Source organism: Elaeis guineensis, chromosome 12 (genome assembly GCF_000442705.2).
Source record: "Elaeis guineensis isolate ETL-2024a chromosome 12, EG11, whole genome shotgun sequence".
In the NCBI taxonomy this organism is placed as follows: domain Eukaryota; kingdom Viridiplantae; phylum Streptophyta; class Magnoliopsida; order Arecales; family Arecaceae; genus Elaeis; species Elaeis guineensis.
This window is the reverse complement of record NC_026004.2, coordinates 42,361,000-42,380,509: the sequence shown is the minus strand read 5'-3', so window position 1 is coordinate 42,380,509 and position 19,510 is coordinate 42,361,000. Positions and strand designations below refer to the sequence as shown.

General features: G+C 36.8%; 1 non-coding gene across 1 annotated transcript; it reads right to left on the bottom strand.

The window, feature by feature from the left end:
* Positions 1–17,289: 17,289 nt before the first annotated feature.
* Positions 17,290–17,398, bottom strand: LOC114913524 (small nucleolar RNA R71). The gene has a single exon (XR_003799492.1). It is a non-coding gene; the product is annotated as a small nucleolar RNA R71 (small nucleolar RNA).
* Between the last annotated feature and the right edge of the window lie 2,112 nt (positions 17,399–19,510).

The following is a 19,510-nucleotide window of genomic DNA, read 5'->3' as shown; positions in this document are numbered from 1 at the left end:
TAAGTTATCTCTTGTGCCTTCATGCTTATCCATCTTGTGCGCCACATAACCTACACGAGAAAAGATTTCTCATGAAACCTTTCCACGCACAAAGAGTCCATGTCCTTCTCTTCTCATGCCATAAGTGTCTAGGGATGAGTTGGTTTGCATTTGAATTCAAACTCGATTTGAATTCAAATGTGCAACCACTTATCTTTATTCTCTCACACGGATAAGACACGTTCGACATTATTTTAAAAAGGGGAGAAAGGTGGGGCGTGCATAAGAAATTTTTGAAGAGAAAGTTTGGGACGTGAGGAACCTTTCTTCGTGAGGTGAAGGTCCAAAACCTTTCGAGAGAAAAAGAAAAGAAAAGAAAGAAAAAAGGGCGCAGAGTTTTTCTTATTGTACCCTAGGGTTTCAGCCTGGGGTTCGGGAAGTGAGAAGGTGAGCTACGAGTGTCGTGAGCCCACCAAATTTTAGAGAGATCTTCAACATCCTCTCAAGCATGTCTACTGATGATTTAGAGCATCCAAAGAATTGGCAGACATCGATTGAAGGAGTTCTATCAGCATCAGCCGTCAAAAGGGCTCTACAACGAGCTAGCACTCGTGAGGAGCCGATCAGACTGGGAGCCTCGTATGGATGATCCACAGAGGCCAGACATCTTATGTGGCTACATTGCGATGATCAGAGTCTCTCGATGGTAATCAGATTATGGAGATCGACTACCTACATAAAGGTATTATGTTCTGAACACATTACAGTAAAGTGTTTACTGTTCAAATTCGAATTTCAAATTTAAATGTATGCATGCTGTATATCATATTTAGATCCTAGTGTAGGATAAATACATGTTAATTAATTAGATTAACTAATATTTTCCACTGTAAAATCATAATTTTGAAAAAATTTTAAAATTACCATTTTACCCCTGCACTAAATTTCACTTCAATCCACTTGTGCGTCACTTATTCTACACGAGAAAAAATTTCTCGTGTAAACTCTCCATGCACAAAGAAGCCCATGCCCCTCCCTTCTCACGCTTTAAGTGGATAAGGATAGGTTGGTTGGCATTTGAATTCAAATTCGATTTGAATTCAAGTGAGCAACCACCTAGCTTTATCCTCTCACGCGGTAAAAATGCGGTAAAAACGTGGTCTTGCACCATTTTAAAAAGGATGAGAAGGTGGGGCATGCGTACATCTGATCTGTGAGAGAAGGGTGGCATGAGAAAAGCTCTGTGCGTGAGAAAAGAAAAGAAAAGAAGAGAAAAGAAAAGAAAAAGAAAGGGCGCAGGTTTTTCTGAGAGTACCCTAGGGTTTCTGCCTAGGGTTTGGGAAGTGACAAAGTGAGCTACGAGTGTCGTGAGCCCACCAAACTTCAGAAAGAGCTTCATCAACCTCTCAAGCACCTTTGCTGATGATTCGGAGTATTCGAGGAGTCAGCAGACACCGATCAAAGGAGTTCGATCAGCATCAGCCGTCGAAAGGGTTCTGCAACGAACTAGCATTCGGGAGGAGCTAATCAGACTGGGAGCTTCGTGTGGATGATCCACAATGGCTAGACATACTGTGTGGCTACATTGCGATGATCAGATCATCCTGACAGTGATCAGACTGTGACGATCGACTACCTACACAAAGATAATGTGTTCTGAACACATAACAGTAAAATATTTACTTTAGAATTCGAAATTTTAAATTTAAATGCATGCTATATATATCATATTTAGATCCTTGTGTAGGATTAATATATGTTAATTAATTAGATTAATTAATAATTTCCACTGTAAAATTATAATTTTGAAAAAGTTTTAAAATTATCGTTTTACCCCTGTACTGAAATTCACTTCAGTGGATGACCCATTGGTAAGTCACTTAACTAGCATAAGACTAAAGCCTGTCTTTTGAAGATGGGGCTTGGCATATGGCAGATTGGCTTTAGTGCAAGTGGAAGATTGTTGGATCTATGCTCTAGAGTCAATCTTGGCTGACACATTTCATATCTCTAGGATATGATTTTATACTTTATGAGCATTTATATTACCATTCATATTTATGTATCCATGAATCATCTAAGAGATTAACAAGATGATGACACATATTCTCAAAGAATTGAGAATTTAAGATATGTGTTATTGATGGTTAATTCCTAAATTGCTCCTGGTCATAGGATTATCATGAAGATGATGATTGATCCAGATAGATCAGTGCATAGATCATTTTCTTCGGACAGATGGGTCTCGAGTCTTCAGTGTAGAGACATCAGAGTGAGAGTGCAGGTGGTTGTTAGAGAACAACTAGCACTGAGCGTGACCAATATGAGAAGTCACATAGATGTCTGCTCACTCATTAGTGACTTTCTCGATGCTGTAGTTATATGACTGGTCCTTTGACCTGAGATGACACTACTACTCATAATGAGGCTACTGGAGTTTGACTGACACATCAACATGGGTCTCAATGAGCTCTTGTAGTGGATGTTGGCAATAGTTGGTCCATCATAGGAGTGGGGTGTGCATCAAAATGGGATCTATTGATCCTAGCAGAAAGGAGTAGTCCTATGAGATTTAAGAGGCTGAGTCCTTAAGTCTATGGCCATAGCAATATGATTAATGGAAAAGAGTTTTTATGAAAATCACATATGGACTCAAGCTGATTGAATCTATCATATGATCGATGATAAAGTTTGATGATTCATCCATGACCTATTATTCAGTCGGGACTCACGATAGAGAGATTGTATCATACATTAACTGTACCTAAAGGTTCATCATCTTTTATTCTGCTGGATTACCACCACATACTGCTAGGTGTCACTAGTGGATTGTAAGACCCACAAGCATCATCTTGATGATTGATGATCCTTGATGGACAGAGTTGGAATTATTTCAATCCATTGAAAAGAGTTTTAATGATATTGTGATAGAAATCACAATATATCTCACAATCAGACAGACTAGAACCTATAGGGTTACACACAAAAGAAGCTTTTGACTGATCAGATGGTTGAATTATGATTATGAATTCGTAACAGAATTTGATTATCAATTTGATTGATGATTGATCTAATGCAAAAGTTGCATTAAGTAACTTGCTAAAGAGTTAGTGAGTTAAAGAAGGATTAATTAGCAATTGAATTGCTAAGTAGCTCAATTTGATGGAGCTATGGGACTTGAATCAAGTCTATATAAATTGGATTTAATTTGACTTGACATGGGTTTGATTTGATCAAACCTTGTTAGGTTATAGGATGACCTAAATTGCATGGGAGAATGATTCTTATTTGAATTAGGATTTGGGTTTAACTCAATTTCTAATTAGACTAGGATGTATGAGTTTCTATTTGGACTAAAAATTCTTATTTCTATATGTGCATCAAATCCTAATTGGATTAGGATTAAATTAAATTTGACTCAAGCACCAAGCAAGAGTCCAAAAGGACTAAGACTCCTCCAATTAGGTGACATCTAATCTAAATAGTTTGAGCTTCAAATTAGATTTAATTTTCTATCTATTTGGATCTATTCTAGTTCTAATATGATTAGGATTGATTGGTGTTTTATTTGATTTAAAACAACCACCTAATCTAAGAGTCCCATGGGATTAAACTACCTCCTTTCCATGCACCATATAGGTCCCACGTTGAACCAGGTTGAGATGCCACCTCTCCACTCAATTTGTGTGTGTAATAAGCTCCTTTAATCCCTTCCTTTCCATGTAAAACTTGGGTGAAACCTGGGCACACAAGAAGAGGTATGGGTGACACAAAATAAGGTAGAGTCCTAAGAGGTTTGGACTCTAACTCCTTATCCAATCTCTAACTCTATCCCTTCCCTATTTAAACACCACCCTATGGGATGGTTTTATGGCTGAGATGAGGATCAGATTGATGCCAAAAGAGAGCCCCTTTTGTGTGTGAAAAATCATAGGAGAGAGAGGGACGGCGTGATGGGTGTTGGCACAAGGTATGTATCCCCATATCCTTTCTTTCTTACACAATCAAGTGTTGGTTGTTTGGATAATCTCCTCTCTCTTTTATCCATGTTTGGACATGAATGTCTCTTTTTCTCTTTATTCAAAAATTGGACAAAATTTTTACATCTCTATTGTAGAGGTTTGGTGCATGGATTTTAGGAAGAAAAGAGAAGAAAAGATTCTTCTCATAATCTCTAGCATAGATATCAAGATCCTCCTACATCTTCATCTTCTCCAAGAGTGTCTTGAGAGAAAAAAAAATTTTCAACCTTCAAGATACGATCTCTGCAAGAGAACTAGCACCTCAATGAGATCAAAAAGCTTCTGATCAGATCAGAATCTCGTATGGATATCCGTAAAGGTCAGATGCTTGTGCGGCTACAAGAGATCTTCGAAAGATATCCATGATCATCAGTTCACAGTGAAGATTGATCCATGCCAAGGTATGTTCTTAATTTATTTTTTTCTATTTGATTTTTGTATCTGAATCTTATCTCACATATGATGATCTTGTTTATGGTTTGAAGATTTGATCTTATGCATGCTTAGATTAAATTAGATTTAATCTGAAAATTTTAAAATTTTATCGCATACTTTTTTTGAAAAATTTACATGCATGAAATCATGAAAATCCAATAGTGGTATCAAAACCATGAAACCCCAACATTCCTAAAGTACCTTTTGTACATGCTTAAAGGGGCTGATCATATACCATTTATATCTGATTTTAATTAAAATAAATTAGATTAAAAAGATCGAAGATTCTTATGAGATAAGGATCTATCTTTTTAAGATAATTAGATTCTTATTATGTGTCAGAGTAATGCCTATATAAAGGGTATGTCTCTAGGATTTCTAGGTAATTGATTGTTGGTGAAAAATCTCTCTCTCCCTTCTCCACGCCTCCTCTCCTCTTTCTCTTCTCTTCCATGCTCAAGAGTTGGGTGTCCCCTTTTTCACACACTAAGGGGTAGTGCTTGGTGACTTCAAAAGTGAAGATCGAGGAGAAGAAGAAGAAGGCTACTGATCAAGGAGTTGATCCCACCATCCAGATCAAGGTGTTGATCAAAGTGCTTAAGGTTAAGATTCCTCTTGAGAAAAAGAATCTTCTACGAAGAGAAATCAGTTCAAGATTGATCTTGATGGATACTCATAGTGTTGTGCCATGTTTTCAAGTGTGTGGAGTACCTTTCACTAGGAGATCAATGAAGAAAACTCTCTGGAAGGGGATGAAACATGTTGAAGAAGAACAGCCTTTCTGATTGCAGCAGCCTTATAAATCCTGTCGACAGGATTTTTTTCTTTGATTTGAACCCCTTCTCCTCCAAATCTAAAATCTACCTTTTGAGACCTGGAAGCACACTTGATGAAGCCTCTAAAATCAAAAAATTAGGACCTAAAACTCTTCTTGGGTGGCCAAGAGGGGGTGCTCAAAATAAGGGCGTGCAAAAAAGGCAGTGTTGGTTCCTTTCTTTCCTTTTTTGGGTTGGCGGCCAAGAAACCCTAGGTTTCTTGATTCTAGGATGTGGAGAAGACCAGAGAGAGAGGAAGAAAAGAAGGAAGAGAGAGAAAATTCTGGAAGAAAATGATTTGATTGATTGAACCCTATATACAAAACCTAAATACAAAGGTATTTATACAAGGTCAATATGACCCAACCACAAAACTCCCTTGGCTAACTTGATATGAGATTTGTGCTAATCCAAACTCATGTACACCCATGATTTGAATAAATCTTATCTACCTAGGACTCAAATCTATCCCAAAATAAGTTAGCCCCTCAAGGCCCAAAATTTTTGGATCTCAAAATCTGAAAGGCTGACAACTTTTCGTCCTAGGATCCAAACTAGTCCTAGAAACCCCATGAGCACCTTATGGACTTTGGACCTTGGCCTTAGCCTTGGTCCTCTGAGCTTTGGGAGCACCACATGAGGTCCAACACGTAGAGGCTGGATACGTATGTGGCTCGAGCATCTACGAATCCATGATCATTAGAAGCGGTGAATATCTACCCACACCATGGTAATAAGATCTGATTTCATATTTATTTCTAAATTTTAGATTGCATATATGTGTTTTCTTCTGAGATTGTGTAGGATTAGATTTGATCTATTATATGTGGGGGTTAAAGAGTTTAACCCATTTATTTTTTGTCATGATTTTCAAAGTTTTGAAATCTACATATGCTGCCTATCCGATTTTCTAACAGGTAAAGCCAAAGAACCGAAGTCTCATCATAAATTCAAGCACATCCTAAGATAGTTCCACCTCATTCGAGAGATAGTCGCAAGATGCAATGTGATTGTGGAGTGAGTTGATACTAAGAATAATATAGCGGACCATTCACAAAGGCCTTGTCATTGCAGCAGTTTGATCGCCACCTTGATTGCATGGGCATCAAGTATAGGGGCAATTGATTTTAGTGCAAGTGAGAGATTGAAAGAATAATATCCTACAAGCCAATCGTATATGGGATGTGATCAGATATTTTGGGTAATTTATCTTCCAAACTCATATACTTGACATTGATAAAATAGGCTTTTCGATTCATTATATGCTGCATCTTATAATTTTTTAAGATTATAATGAACCCCATAGGTCTGGGTAATGATTTTAGGGCCATGATAAGATCACACCTGTGAGATCTAAATTTTTGATAGCTATGATCTAAAATATTTTCAGTCATTATTTTATTGAGTCGGGGATCAATGATACCAATAAGACTGGCATATCCTATGTATGCTCACAGATGAGGGGTGGTTGATCTCACAACCACTTATGTGGTGACACTAACACAAGGATGTGGGTGCTCATTAAAGGATGACTTCATTGAATAAACTTATGAGAGAATATCTGATAGAGTTTTATTTACATGTCAGCAGATAATTCTCTAGTAAGAATTGTGTAAGTGATTCTTTGAACTGAGATCGCCATGGTACCTTATGTATATAAATTTATATTTTGCTTCACTTCCTAACTTGGTTCTTTGATCCTTGTGTGGAGTATTCTAGATGTGATGAAGTATATATGAAGGTTGTGAGTGATCAATAAAGGATCAGTCACTCCTAATAAGAGAAGTAAACAACCTATGTGATCTTATAGATCGATGATTCTGAAAGTCTTTGACCAAAGCAAGATGATAATTAGAAAGAGATTTCTAATGTATCATCAATTGAATCATCACCTTCTGATAGAAATACATATAGATAAATAATTAGGTTTGATAAGATTTTATACCCACAGCTCATCTAAGATGTTATTTGACTGAAGGATTGAATTATACAGTAACTTATTATTGAAGGATATTTTGATAATTTTTTATCAAAATTTTAAATCTTTCAGATAGTCATGATATATTGTTAGATATTAATATTAACTTATAAACTCATCAAAATTAAAAGAATTTAATTCAAAAATTAATTAGGAAGAGTCTTAGTTGATTGGGACTCTTGAGCTGACCTAATCTGATCGGATTAGAGTTATATCAAGAGTCTATGTCCACTGCTGGCTAGATTTGAAACCCAATGGGTCACACATATTGAAATTTAATCTTGATCTAATTTAATTAAGATTTAATATAAATTTTAAAAGTTAATTTGATATGCTAGCATATTGTATGAACCAAAGTTTTTAATTAGGTTTAGTTCAAAGTGTTTGAGCTAAACTAGACCAGTTGTCTTTGATCTAATAGGATTGGGTCTAATTTAATTTGGTTCTTATCCAACTTGGAAGTATTTCAAGTGTGGAATGAGTCCTCTACACCCACTAGGTCTCACACCAAAAATTAATTTCCGTCCCCTCTTAATTGCATTGAGAAATGAAGAGTCCTTCTTAATGAAGACTCTTATCTTATCTCTTCAGTTCTTATCCAGATCCTTAAATATTACACACTGAATTTATATGAAGAATTTATGGGACATAGAAGAGGAGTCCTTCTATGTGAAAACTTTTTGGTGCCAAAATAAATCATGGAGATTTACTTCTCCATGTGAGAAGTTGGAGCCCCTTGGTCCTTCCTCACATCCCTTCTTAGCCTATTTATATGGGGTCTCCCATATGGGCTGAGGGCTGAACTTTGGATGAAAATTAAAGCCAATTAGCATGTAATAGAAGAGAAAAATTTTGGAAAAAAATTGAGAAAAAGAGAAAGAAAAATTGAGAGGAAAGTTTGTAAGAAGGGTGGTGAGAGAATTAGCAAGTGTTGCTAGTTTGTCCTAGGATTTGATTTTTTCATATGTTGAAGCCCAAAATCAAATCTTAGATTATGAGACTTCTGAAGATTATTCTCTTGGCATAATTCTGGTGGCAAAATCAAAGATGACTGGGCTTTGGTATGATCATACTTTGAGTTCAAAGCCGGTAGTATTCTTATGAAGAAAAGGCTGCGGCGGTGCATCGGTTAGGAAGAACCTTGGCCAACTTCTGTGTGGATCACTGTTAGAGGACTTCTACTTTGAAGTCTCGTAGAGATCACCATCATACCATACTACTCTTTTGAGGAAGTATAAAATTCTATCTCTTTGCATGCTCGATTTTGTTTTGTTCGACATCTACAAGGTGATTCTAGGGTTTGGATTTTGGTTCGATGGTTTTAATTGTTAAAGCTTTTGATATATTTATTTTAAAAATTTTAAAATTTATTTTTTATTATTTGACCAGAACTCAATAAGGAGATCACTTTTTTCTAACTTAGTTGAACCTAATCCTGAAATTGAACGGCTGATCCACGTTAATCCTGATAATCAAATGGCTGGAAATCTTGGAGAATCACCTAGACAAATGAAGGAATACTTTATTCTTTCTACCTACAACCCATCAACTTGTATCCACTTATCTGATATTCCTGCAAGCTATTATGAGATTAAGTTGACCACCATTCAGTTGCTCCCATCTTTCTATGGGAACACCAATGAAGATCTGTATAAGCATCTAAATGAGTTCTTAGAAATATATTTCATAGTGAAAATTTAAAATTTTTTTGATGATGTACTTAGACTGATCTTATTCTTTTTCTCACTTAATGATGAAGCCAAGTACAGGCTTGGCACAATAAGGAGATAATGTGCGTGATGTTGTCGTTAGGACACCATGCAATCAATTTAATTCTAACTCCTAAAAAATTTTTGTAAATAGCAGCGAATCAAATTGAATCAATGGGAAGGCTATGGGTTGATGTTTTAAAATTTTTAATTTAAAAAAAAAAAAGAAAGATTGAACGGAGTCAGAATTGTAAACAGAAGACAGAAATTAAATGATGTAAAAAGATAAACTCAGTACTAAGATCTACTATTTAGATCTTAGCATCTACTTACAATAAAATTAAATTTTAGAGATTTAAATTTTAATTAAAATCTAAATTTTATTGTAATAATTTAAAAGAAACACAACAATAATTAAAAGTACAAAACAAAGTAACTAGATACTAGGATCTACTAACTAGATCCTAGCCTCTAGTTGCAATTAAAATAAAAATAAAAAAAATTAAGGAGAATAAAATTACTTTTATATTAATTGGAATCTGAATTCAAGTACAAAATATTAAAGAGAACTAATAAAGAAGACAAACAAAAATAGAATAAAGAAAGTAAATTAGAAAGTTGTAACAAGGATTAGAAGTTGATTAGCGCAGTCTCATCGGAAAGACGGTTGATGAGATCTTTTTTCTTTTTTCATACTTCACAGAGCTTGCTCGCATCCTCTTCTTCTTCTTCCTTAGATCTGATATTAAAAAAGATGAATGCTTGATATAAGTGATGGTGAAGAAAATAAGGCTCTCTTCAAGGCACCCCTTTCCTTCAAGCTACAACCCAAACCCTAAGCCCTTGTCGCCGCCCTCTCTCTCTTTCTTTGTACTGCCCAACTCTAGATGATTGCAATATGAATCATGGACTCCTTTAAAAATGCCTAGGGTTGGTTGATTTTTTGATATTTTTTTCTTGAATTTATGCCATGTAAATCTCTCTTGATTTGGAAGGTTATATCTCTTCAACTTGGAAAACAGTCACATGAAGAATTGTCTTATTTACTTTTGCCACCCAAGCTCTTCATGCTGAATCTTTTTGGACTCTCATTTGCTGTATTTATTTCCTTCTAGGTTAGCTCCTTTTCATTCAAAATTGGTTGCCATATCAGGTTTCTACCCCAAAAAAAATTAGGAAGAATCTAGGTGTATCGGGTGTTTCCTATTTTGTCCAACACTATTACCAACTTTAATTTGATGTAGCTACATCATCTAGAATCTAAATTGACTTCTATAAATTACATTCTTTTCTTGCTCATCTCAAAATTCTATAGGATCTAGTCATACTCAATTTGGAGTTCTATAGCTTATCTTTCAGGGGTCCTCATGCCAAAGGTATTAGAATCAAAGGGGTCCAGCCAAGGAAGATATTAACTACCTTTTTCTTAGTTTTTGTGCCTCCTAGCTCCTTTCTTGGCTGATGGCATCAATAAAAGAAAGGTGTGGGTTAGGGTTTCATGGGGTGAATGGTCAGCTAGGGTTCTGAGGCTCCAAGGTTTCAAAACATCTCCGGCAATTTGAATTTACTTGCCAAATAAGGAAAAAACATAAATTAAACTTCTCAAAACTTTTCTAATGGGTGTGAAACTTGATTTTTGATGCTTAGATTAATCAATCAACTCGATATCTACTTTTTATGAACACATACTAATTTTATATTTTTTAAAACTATTTTTGAAAATACTTAATTTTGTAAGAAAGTCCAACTTAAGTATGAAATTAGGATTTCTTGAAGATGTTAGCACCATTAAATATATAAAATATATGTATAAATATATGATTTATTATACCCCCCAACTTAATCATTGCTAGTCCCTTAGCAATATTAAAAAATATAAGTATCTATTTATCATATTTCATCAAGATCCTTCCTTACAAAAATAGGCCTAGGATTGAACGCCGACAAGTTTTTAAGTATCACTAACTAGGTATTGAGTTTTAGAAGTAGATTTCATAGTCAGTCTACTCATAAGTTTTCTTAGAGTATGTCCAAAGATCTACGATACTTGTATTTGTGATGACCAACTTAGCATTATGGTGCTAGCTTGTAAAGGGTAAATATTTCTTCTCTTCTCACCTATTTCGGTTAATTTTCTATGCAACCCCAAATTAAGCTCATAAACTAAGGTAGCTTTCACACTACTCTTCTTTTTTTTTCTCTCTCTTTTTTTTATAGTACTGAGCATCCTAGCCTTTCCTCCATCATTTGACATGAACCTTCATACTTAGGTGTAGAGATCCAGTTACTAAGCTTAAGGCAATCCACATATACTCTGTGTTTTACACTTTTATTTTAGGTAGGTAGTTCTTTCCTCAAATTCAAATTTTTAATTAAAGTATATATCAATTATCTATTTTAAGTAATAATCAAATTCTCAGCTGGCCTTACAACAACCCCTACTTTACCTCATTAGTGTGCATGTGCAATTAAAAGTTCTCATAGCCTTTAGCTGACCTAAGCAGGCTGCTACGAGTCCGATCAACTAGTCTACTCTTTGACTCGCTATATTTATTAGCAAATACTCTCTAACTCTATTATTTCTTCCTAGCCTATTTTGCTCAGAATTTTCTTTCTGACACATGGTTTATTCAATAATTTCAAAAGATTTTTCAATCTTTTTTCAAAAGTTTTCAAAAATTTTCATAATATCCAAGATATTTTTAAAAAAATTTTAAAGATTTGAAAAAAAAATTTAAAAGATTTTTTAGAAGAATTTTTCTACCCCCCAACTTAATTACCATTATCCCTAATGGTATAAACAAGTTAAAAAAATATATTCAAACCAAAAGAATGAAAGAAATGAAAAGGGAGATAGGGAGAGAAACAACATGAGAAGAGGAGCTCATCTTCAATATAAAGGCTGCAAAATTTTTTTATGATTATTTTTTTATTTTTTATAAATTTCTTTTATTTTATTTTACATATTAGGTTGCCTTCCAACAAGCGCTAAGTTTAAAGTCTTCAGCCAAACTATACCGATTCTCTCACCTACCTAGGATCAAATACTAGATTAAAAAATTCTAGTATGTGAGGTGAATCAAGCAGGGTATTTACCTCCTGGACTTGAGTTTCTTCAATGGACTCATCTAGAAAATCATCTTTTATTAATTTTAAGGAGGAATCAGATTCAACTATTTGATCTATTCATTCAACTATTGTATAGTTTTCCTCCTTTTGAGTATACTTTGAGATATTAAAAATATTAGTTCTCACCTTTTGATCCCCAAAAAAATATCCATGGCTCCTATTTTATAATTGATATTGGCAGTATCAGTGGCCACGAATGGATGACCTAAAATTATGAGATTCTAATTTAGCTTCTGGGATGGTTCCATATTAAGTATGAGGAAGTCTACTAGAAAATAATATTGATTTACTCTAACTAAGACATCTTCAATCAGACCATGTGACATTTTTACTGCTCTATCGACTAATTACAGATTGATCGATGTGGGTTTCAGTTCTCCAATCTCAAATTTTTCATAGACCGAGGTCAGAAATATATTCATCCAAATCTAATAGAGCTCGATCAAAGGTGATGTCTCCTATAACACATGAAATCAAAAGACCATTAGGATCTTTTATTTTCTGAGGCAATGGATTCAACATGATGCACTTACATCATCAGACAGCACAATTCTCTCTATTGTTCTCGGCTCACGCTTTTGTGTGTAGAGTTCTTTAAGAAATTTTGCATATGCTGGAATGTGCTGAATCACATTGAGGAGGGATAAATATGAACTTGTTTGAATAATTTTATTAACTTCTCGTTGTGTGCTACTTGCTTTTTGCAAGAAGATCCAGCTTTTAAGGTTGAAGGGAATGAGACTTTAGGTTTATATGACTCGGATAACTCATCTGCTCTCTTCTTCCTTTTTTCTTTCTCACTCAGATTGAAACTAGCATCAATACCAATTCCGAGCTCAAGTTCTTCTATATGGTTAGTCTCACTACTAACCTTTATATTCTCATTTTGGCTAGTATCAGTACTAGCCTCTCTCACCTGATTTTGGTATGGGTCTTTAAGAATCCTACCACTTTTAAGTTCAGTAATTGCATTGGCATTCTCAAATTGAGGATTCTTATGAGGGACATTGAATTGATGATTAAATCTAGGTGGTTGTTGGACAGTGGGTGGGTTGTTCTTGAGATTTGTGATAGGTTGGCTTAGTAACTGACCTAGTTCTCTTCTCATAGTGGACAGCTATCTGTCCTATTTATGCTTCTAACCAAGTGATAGATCACTGTTGGATATAATCAATTGTTGGAGTTGGTTAAACCTATCGTCAGCTAGAGGAGTCTGTTGAGGAGGTGGATATGAAGGTTGATTGTAATAGGATGGTTGGATAGGCTGACTAGGCTGACTTCTATTATAGGCATAGTTTTGATACTCAGGCCTATTTTGAAAGTTTGACACAGGAGGAATTTGGGTTTGAGCCTAAGTCTATTGGGGTCTCCAAGAAAAATTAGGGTGGTTCTTCCAACTTGGATTATATATGTTTGAAAATGGATCATTAATAGGTTTGGAGTAACCTTGGACAGCTTGAACTTGTTCTTAGATAAAAGGTAAAAACTGTGCAGTCATGGGATATTCACTCATATGGTGGGCTGGGCTAGCACAGATAGAACAAATCTCCTGAAAATTGGGAGGTAGTGTGTATTGCACAGGAATTTGTTGATCTAGGACTATGACCTGATCTAACTTTTGAGTAAGAAGATCGACTTTATTTAATTTTTGAGCTATCAGGCTTAAGATGACTTTAGGACTAGAGTCTGCATATATAATCCATTTTCTAGATTTCTATTTACTTTTGGTGAGGAATCGACCTTTCATAAGAAGATAGTGAAGCATGATTGATTGATTTCTCACTCAAAGTCTCAAATAGGGTATAGGCTTCATTCTCACTCTTGCTCATGAATGTACCTCCATAAGATGCATCAACCATCTATTTATATTGATCACCTAAACCCTCATAAAAAGCTTGAATAATTTGTCACTTAGATAGCCTGTGGTGTGGGAATTTTTTAGAAGTTCCTTAAGTCTTTTCTATGATTCATGAATTTATTCCCCTGAAAGCTGAGCAAATCCAGTGATAGCTCACCTCATAGTGTCGGTTCAACCTATGAGGTAGAATTTCTTAAGAAACTCATCTTATATTTTAACCCAAGTTCGGATTGATCTCCCTATTATGTCAAGCCAGTACTTGGCTTTGTCCTTAAGTGAGAAAGAGAATAAGGTCAGTCTAAGTACATATTAGTGAAATTTTGGATTTTGACTGTGGAGCATATTTCTAAGAACTCATCCAGATGTTTATAAGGATCTTCATTAGTATTTTCATAGAAAGATAGGAGCATCTGGACTATGGTCGACTTGATCTCATAATGACTCGCTAGGATTTCAGGTAAGTGGATACAAGTCGATGGGTTATAGGTGGAAAAAATAAAATATTTCTTCATCTGCCTAGATAGTTCTTCTAGATTTTTAGTCATTTGGTTATCGGGTTTAATGTATATCAGCCATTCTATGTCAGGATTGGGTTCAACTAGGTCAGAAAAAAGAGATCTCCTATCGTGCATGTACTAGTGCAACCCTACTATGTGGTTCAATTTTTTTTATTATTATTTTTATTTTTTTTATGACAAGTAAGTTAGCAAGTAATTAAACCTAAGACATCTAAGAGTTACTTAGACCTAATAGTTTGATGGAATGTGAATCAGCCTAGATGTTAGTTAAGTCTAGTCTCACTTCCTTCAACTAGCTAGATAAGAAGTGGGATCGTGGGAGGCTCCCCATATTTTTGGAGCTAATTAAATAATTATGAGTCTGCTCAGGCTTAGCATTTTTAACCTCTTACCTTAAACATCAATTTTAGGGATGAGTCCAAACTTACTTTACACTTGACTTCACCATAATACTCGAACTGAACTCAATTGATCCTAGAGGTCAATATCTACTGAATTTTAATTAAGCTTGAATTAATGGGGGATGCTGGTTGATTATTTTTGGGCTATGAAAGGATGATAAAATTTCTATCTTATCTTGTTATTGGGTGTTGCCCTTAAGTTGATTTAGAATGAAGATGCACAACCAAGTTCAAACAAGGGGTTCTACGCAACTGAACTAAATGCATGAAACTAATCAAGCTTGAAAGCTTACCTTATCTCCAGCGATCACCAAAAGTAAATCCAAGATGATGAGTACTTTTAAAAAGCTTTTACTCTTATAATGAAGTTTTTATTTGGTTTATATTGATGACTTTTAAGTTAATTTAAAAAAAAAATTAATACTAAAAAGAAAAGCAGTTTAGGGTTAGGATTGATCTCACTAATTTGAAGCTTTTCATCCTTCTTCTCTATTTTTTTATTTTTTTTGAAAAAAGATAAAAAATTAATAAATTTAGTAAGTTATATTTATAAAAAAATTAAAGTAATCAAATATTAAAATTGATGCCTTCTCCGGCAACGGTGCCAAAAACTTAATCTGCGTGATATTGTCATTAGGACACCTTGCAATCAGTTTAATTCTAATTCCTAAAAATTTTTTGTAAATAACAGTGAGTCAGGTCGAATCTATAAAGAAGGCTATGGGTTGATATTTTAAAATCTTTGATTTTTAAAATAAAAAAAAAGATTGAACGGAGTCAGAATTATAAATAGAAGATAGGAATTAAATGATGCAGAAAAATAACCTTGGTACTAAGATCTACTATTTAGATCTTAGCATCTACTTGCAATAAAATTAAATTTTAGAGATTTAAATTTTAATTAAAATCTAAATTTTATTATAAGAATTGAAAAAAAATATAGCAAGAATTAAAAGTACAAAAGAAAGTAACTGAGTACTAAGATCTACTAACTAAATCCTAACTTCTACTTGCAATTAAAATAAAAATCAAAAAATTTAAAGAGAATAAAATTATTTTTGCATTAATTAGAATCTAAATTTAAGTATAAAATATTAAAGAGAACTAATAAAGAAGACAAACAAAACTAGAATAAAGAAAGTAAACTAGAAAGCTGTAACAAGGGTTGGAAGTTGATTCGCGCAGCCTCGTCTGGATGACAGTTGATAAGATCTCCTTTCTTCCTTTGTACTCCATAGATCTTGCTCACATTCTCTTCTTCTTCTTCCTTAGATATGATCTTGGAAAAGATAGAGGCTTGATAGAAGTGATGGTGAGAGAAACAAGGCTCTCTTCAAGGAACCCCTTTCCTTGAAGCTACAACCCAAACCCTAAGCCCTTGTCGCTGCCCCCTCTCTCTTTCTCTGTGCCGCCCAACTCCAAATGATTTCAATATGGGGTGTGGACTCCTTTAAAAAGTCTTTGGGTTTGGTGATTTTCTAATTTTTTTTTCTTAAATTTATGCCATGTAGATCTCTTTTGATTTGGAAGGCTGTATCTCTTCAATTTGGGAAACAATCACATGAAGAATTGCCTTATTTACTTTTGACACCCAAGCTCCTCATGCTGAATCTTTTTGGACTCCCATTTGCTGTTATTTATTTTCTTCTAGGTTAACTCCTTTCCACCAAAGATTGGTTGCCATATTAGGTTTCTACCCCAAGAAAAACTTGGAAGAATTTGGGTGTATCGGGTGTTTCCTATTTTGTCCAGTACTATTACTAATTTTAATTCAATGTAGCTATCTCATCTAAAATCCAAATTGATTTCTATAAATTACATTCTTTTCTTGCTCATCTCAAAATTCTGTAGGATCTAGTTTTGCTCAATTTGTAGTCCTGTAGCCTACCATTCAGGGGTTTTCATGCCAAAGGTGTTAGAATCAAGGGGGTCCGATCAAGGAAGAGATTAACAGCTTTTTTCTTGCTTTCTGCACCTCTAGCTTTTTTCCTAACTTATGGCATCAACAAAAGGAAGGTGTGGGGTTAGGGTTTCATGGGGTGAATGGTTGGCTAGGGTTCTGAGGCTTCAGGATTTTTAAACATCTCCAGCGATTTGAATTTACCTGCCAAATAAGGAAGAAACATAAATTAAACTTCTCATAACTTTTCTAATGGATGTAAAATTTGATTTTTGATGCTTATATTAATTAATCAACTCAACATCTATTTTTTATAAATATGTATTAATTTCATATTTTTCAAAATTATTTTTGAAAATACTTAATTTTATAAGAAGGTTCAATTTAAGTATGAAATTAGGATTTCTTGAAGATGTTAGCACCATTAAATACATAAAATGCATAAAATATTTGTATAAATATATGATTTATCAAGAGACTCATCTGAACTTGGACTGAAATGTAGCATGAGTTTCTTAAAAAATTCTATCCCATAGGTCGAACAAACACTGTGAGGTGAGCTATCACTGGATTTGCTCAGCATCTAAGAAAACAAATTCACGAGTCATGGGAGAGACTTAAGGAACTTCTTAAAAAATGCCCACATCATAGTCTACCTAAGTAGTAAATTGTTTAAGCTTTTTATAAGGGTTTAGGAGATCAATATACACAGATGGTAGATGCATCTTGTGGAGTTGCATTCATGAGCAAAAGTGAGGATGAAGCCTATGACTTGTTTGAAACCTTGAGTGAAAACTCAATTAACCATGCTTCATTATCTTCTTATGAAAGGTCAATTCCTCACCAAAAGCAGGCAAGAATCTTTGAGATTAAATATTCAGACTCTAGTTCTAAGGCTAACTTGAACCTGATAAATAAAGTCGACCTTCTTGCCCGAAAGGTAGATCAGTTCCTAGCCCTAGGTCAACATTCTCTTACATAATACACATCATCTTTTAATTATCAGAAGATTTCATCTATTTATGCTAGTCCAACCCATCATGTGAGTGAATGTCCCACACTGCATAATTTTCACCTTTCATCCCAAAACAAGTCTAAGCTGCACAAGGCTACTCCAAGCTGGTTAATGACCCATTCGCGAACACATATAATCCAGGTTAGAGGAACCATCTTAATTTTTCTTGGAGACTCCAACTGACTCAGGCTCAGATTCAAATTCCACCTGTACAACACTTCCAAAATAGGCCCTGTTGGTGCAAAAATCCGCTTGCGCCGGGGAAGCTGGAGTCGGGGAAGCCGCGGTCACCGTCGGGACCTGCAAGGGAAGTCTAAACCGGAGGTGGGGTTGCTCCGGCAAGACCCTCCGACGCTCAAGTCAGTTCTCTGCCTCAACAAGAATGGAGTGCTCGAACGGAGAATTTAGCAGAGTTTTGAGATAAAAAAGAATGAGCTTAAAGAATAACGTATCTGGATCCCCCTTTTATAGACGGAGGAGGCAATGGATTGATGGCGACGTTTGTAACCGCCTGGTAGTGCGCCGCCCCTGGTCAGGAGAATTGATTGCGAAAGATAATGGAGCAGACACGTGGCCGTCACCTCGACCCGCCACGTGAAATCTGTTATGAGGGGTGGAGCAGCGTCCGTTGTCAGCGGATAGGAGAATCGCATGGTATCCGTCGCAGGAGGTGGAGCAGGTTCGTGGCCGTTATTGTGGCCTGCCAGGGGATAGTGGAGCTGTGCGGAGTCCGCCACAGGGAGTGGAGCAGGGCGGCTATGGTTACTGCGGCCTGTCAGAGAATGATGGTACTGCGCAGAGTCCGCCACAGAAAGTGGAGCAGGGTCGTGGCCGTTTTGAGGGCCTGTCAGGGAGCGTGGATCTGTCGATTGAAGCTCGGCAACGGTTGGAGCCCGGTTTCTGTTGAGGTCCGGGTGAGGTCCTCCTGGCAGTAGGGGTCGTGAGCGGAGCCCGACTCCCGGGGGAGTCCGGGCGGAACCCTCTCGGAGCTGAAGTTGTGGGTGGAGCCCGGCTCTCGTAGGAGTCCGGGCGGAGTCTGCTTGCGGCTGTAGTCGCTGGCGTCAGAGATGAGGCTCGGCTCCCTTAAGGCTCGGCTCCTCCAGCAGTTGGTACCAAGAGCGGAGCCCGGTACCGAGAGCGGAGCCCGGCTCCCGTAGGAGTCCGGGCGGAGCCGTTCTGATGTTGGCGGTGGAGTCCGGCTCCCGTAGGAGTCCGGGCGGAGCTGCGCTGATGTCGTCGGTGGAGCCCGGCTCCCATAGGAGTCCGGGCGGAGCTGCGCTGCAATCAAAGTTAAGGGTGAAGTCCGGCTCTAGTAGGAGTCCGGCTGGAGCTTACCAGCAGTTGATACTGAGAGCGGAGCCCGGCTCCCGTAGGAATCTGGGCGGGGCTGTTCTGATGTTGGCAGCGGAGCCCGGCTCCCGTAGGAGTCCGGGCGGAGCTGCGCTGATGTCGTCGGTGGAGCCCGGCTCCCGTAGGAGTCCGGGCGGAGCTGCGTTGCTATCGACGGTGGAGTCCGGCTCCCGTAGGAGTCCGGGCGGAGCTGCAACTACTGTCGGTGGTGGAGCCCGGCTCCCGTAGGAGTCCGGGCAGAGTTGCACTTGCTGTCGGCGGTGGAGCCCGGCTCCCGTAGGAGTCCGGGCGGAGCTGCGCTGATGTCGGCGGTGGAGCCCGGCTCCCGTAGGAGTCCGGGCGGAGCTGCAACTGCTGTCGGCGGTGGAGCCCGGCTCCCGTAGGAGTCCGGGCGGAGCTGC